Source organism: Octodon degus, unplaced genomic scaffold, assembly GCF_000260255.1.
Source record: "Octodon degus isolate 3935 unplaced genomic scaffold, OctDeg1.0 scaffold00016, whole genome shotgun sequence".
Lineage (NCBI taxonomy): Eukaryota > Metazoa > Chordata > Mammalia > Rodentia > Octodontidae > Octodon > Octodon degus.
Window position 1 is genome coordinate 15,047,552 of NW_004524592.1, and position 4,316 is coordinate 15,051,867.

Sequence of the window (4,316 nt, forward strand, 5' to 3'; positions counted from 1 at the left end):
CTGGTCTCAAACTCAATGATCCTCCTGCCACAGCCTCCCGAGTGCTAGGATTATAGGACTATGCCACCATGCTAGGCTATAGAGATGAATTCATTCCTGTTTTGGATAGTCTCTAGGCCTTCACGGACAGTTATTTAAAATTTCTTAACTTACCCAACCTGGTCTCATTAAATGTGAGTATGCTTATATTAGGTGGTTAAAGCAAAGACAGAGGCTGCAATGGAATGGAAAACACAATGGAAAAGAAAGTTACCTGTAACTGATCCCTCATGTTTCTCAGTCCTAGTTGCACAGCCTGGTAGCAAGACACAGTTCAGGCATTTTCCCTCGGGATAGATAAAACATTAGTATCGAGGTCTCCTAGACAGGGATCATCTCTGTTCCATCTCTGCCAAACTTTTCTTAGGTTAACTCAAGTGCTTAGATCTTATTTCCTGAACAGAAGAAATATGAGATGCCTACAGAACCCTGGAGACTCCAGTCCTCATGGAAATATATTGCTCCTTTTGCTCAAACATCAGGAGTCTGCCTTTCAGTAACTCCTTTCCTCCCAGCAGAGGCTACAGTTAATTTGTGACAGTGGTTTTACATTCAGTTGCTCTTAAGACTCACTTGGAGAAATGAGTGGGGCTGTTTTCACAGCACTGGGAGAACCTGACCTAAGGAGTTATCTATGTTGTGTTGTCATTGGATGTCAGAAATACATTGATACCTGGTCTCTTTGTGCCTGTAGCAAAGAAATGTCATTTCTCTTTGTTTTACAACAAACTTCCTAAATTTAAACTTAGGCTCAGAGGCTGAGGGCAGAGCTCAGGATAAAGAAGCTGCCTAGGCTATTGTGAAGCCCTGGGTTTAATCCTTACCATCAAAAAGTAAATAAAATGAGTATACCTAATTGAATAAATCGAACAACAAAGTTGCCCTCCTATATACAAGATTCTGCTGCGGTGTAGGAAAGGGAAAACCACAAAAATGTGTAAGATGTGAACCCTAATCTTCAAAAAGATGACACAATTTACAGTAGTAATAGCCAAGTCTTGGGAGCAGCCTAAATGTCCACCAACAGATGAATGGATAAAGAAAATACAGTGTTTACATACAATGGAGTACTACATTGCTATAAAGGATGAGTTAATTGTAGGAAAACAGGTGCACATTGAGACCATAAAGTTAAGTAAATCAGACACAATACATGGTTTCTCTTATATGAGAACCCCAGTGTACAGAGTACAAAATAAATAGGAAAAATATGATACATGGTATATACTCTTTAAAATTGTAGTTACAATAGTATCCTGAATGCAAAGAGATGTAGCATACTGAAAGCAGCTGTTAGCATTGCAGGGAGCTGGCTGTTAAGGACATCTTAGAAAAATGGCATTTAGGCAGATAGTGAAGATGTGGGTTATTTCCACCAGAGAGAGGCATAGGAAGTATCCAAAATAATTGCTCAGATACTATGAGGCAGATATAATATTTCTTTCATACACTGAGAAATCTTATTCTAACTTTATTTTTGGTTTTAGTTTTAAGATCTTCTCATAAGACTGGATGATCTTTTTACAGTGGAACACAGGGAAACCTTGCTGTGACTGGGTGTGGTGGCCCATACCTTTAGTCCCAGCACTTGGGAGGCTGAGGCAGAAGAATGGCTATGAGTTCAAGGCCAGCCTAGACTACATTGTGAGACCCTGTCTCAATAAGACAAAAATGCATCTTGCTATGATGGTTACTCACAGATTATTAAGGTAAAAACTTAAATTACTGCCTGGCATTGTGAACGCCTGTAAGTGCGCACTTGGGAGGCAGAGGCAGGAGGATTGCTGAGTTTGAGGCTTGCCTCAACTATATGGTGAGACTCTGATTACCTGATTGCATAACTGAACAAACAGCCCTACAAGATAAGTGCCAACTGTGCATTTTTGTTAACACTCAAATCTCTTTTGATGGACATTAGTTTTGAAAAAAATCATTTATGTATAGGAGCAATAATAGATATTACCACAACTGATTTGTTATTTCTGAGAGGGAGTTACTGAGAATTGAACCCAGTGTTTTCATATACTAAGCTACTTCCCCAGTCCTGTATCCACTTTTTGAGTCAGAGTACTCACTAAGTCTGTTAAGTTGCCCATGTTGAGCTCCAATTTGTGATTGTCTCGCATCAACTTCCCACAGTGCTGGGATTGTAGGTGTGTGCTATCGCGTGTCCAACTATAACTCTTGATTTTGTTTGTTTGGTTTTGTTTTTCGAGACAGGGTCTTGCTGTGCATAAAACTGAATTTACACTTACTATACAACCAGGCTGGGTGGCCTCAAATTCTCAGCAATCTTCCTGCTTCAGCCTCCCAGAGTGCTGAGATTACATGCATGTGCCACCACACCTATCATAACTGACTTTAAAGGAAAAAAATGACATTTTCAAACCATGTGCAGGGGATATCCAATTAATATCTTTTTAGAAATATAGCCACTCATTAGAATGAGATTTCATTAGGCATGTGAAATCCATTTTTCTAGTTAAACTGCCAGGTATGTAAACCACAGGATGCCTGTAATCCCAGCACTTGGGAAACTGAGGTGGGAGGATTCCAGCCTTGCTGCATAGTGAAAACATGACCCTGTCTCAAAAAAGAAAAAAAAAGAATATAACTTTTAGTCACTTTTAATATTGACATTATTAGAGACTTCATATATCAATATGTTAATATTTTGTTATATGGACCAAATAATGCAACAGTAATAAGTTAGTTCATTGTGTGGCTTAATAGAATTAGGCTGTGTTCTATTACCAACTCCACTGATTTTACAGTTAAGGAAGTAAATTATTTACTTATATTTGTAAAAATAATAAAACTATCTCATCATAACAGTCAGCTGGCAGAGGCACCAAGTCATTATCTGCATTTTAAAGGAGAGGTGGCTGGCTGAGCTGCAGCTGAGTGGAAAAGCACTTGCCTGGCATATTCAAGGCCCTGGGTTCTACCCTGATAAACACTTTAGTTCCTTATAGAAAATGGTAGAGTATTTGCATGTCGCTTGTATACATCTTCCTGGATTCTTTCAGTCAGCTCAAGATTACTTATGTTGTATAACTGACCCTTAAACAACATGGGTGTGTTAGGGGGTTTAACCTCTGTGTAGTCAAAAAATCCACATAGAACTTTTGAGCACCTCAAAACTTGGCTACTAGTAACCTGCTCTTGACTGAAAACCTTATCAGGAGCATAAAAGTAGGTTAATGTATATTTACACATTGTATTAGACATTGTAAAAAATACATGACAGCCATAAGAAACCATCGTTTTTGTGATTTTTTTTTTTTTTTTTAAGGCAGGGTCATGCTGTGCAGTTCAGGCTGGCCTTGAGCTCACTTTGTGACCCAGGCTGGTCTTGAACTTGCCACGATCCTGCCTCAGCTTCCGAAGTGCACGACCGCCCCTGGCCAGAAATCTCCTTTTACCAGAGGTATAATTTATTATCCAGATGAACACATGGAAATGATTAACATCTCATATTATTTTAAGTGACTCCAACACTTAATTTCACTGTCACAGCAACAGGAGATGGCTACAAAATGATGATAGTACTATAATGTGCACCATGGTTGTTTATTTCACACATTATGATTAACATGTTCACAATGGCGCTTTACATCATATGTCTTGCTGCTGGGCGGCTTGAACCACTGTGGTAACTGGTTGTCCCATTGAGTCCCATTCATTTATTTTTTCCATTAATTTATTAATATTAATAAAAAGGCCAGTAAAAGTACTAGATCTGTGTATCACTGGTGTTATAAGCAGCCCAATGGGATAGCCATGCATATAACACTGTAGGGTTCAAGTAGCAGGAATGTGTTAATATTACATGTTTATTACATTTCTCTTGATTGCATATGGTACTATGTATGGTGATTGATAAGTTTTGATGAAGTAACTTAGAATACTATATATTTTATGGTAGTAAATGATAAAACATTTATTTACATATATCCTATAAATTCACAACATACCTAATTTTTTCCAAATTTTAAAAGATTTCTAGGTTATACAGTGTTTCCATTTTTTCAAATTATTGTAAATCTCCAATTTTTTTAAAAAATCCATATGTAAGTGGACCCTACAGTTAAAACTTGTTTTGACAAAGGATTTACTTACTATACAATACCTAATGCCATGTACATGCTATGTAAATAATTATGTTGTATTGTGTAGGGAATAATAACAAGAAAAAAAATGTGTGCACATGTTTAGTAAAGATGCAGTTTTCTCCCTGAATATTTTGTGCCTAAAGTTGGTTGAATCCATATATA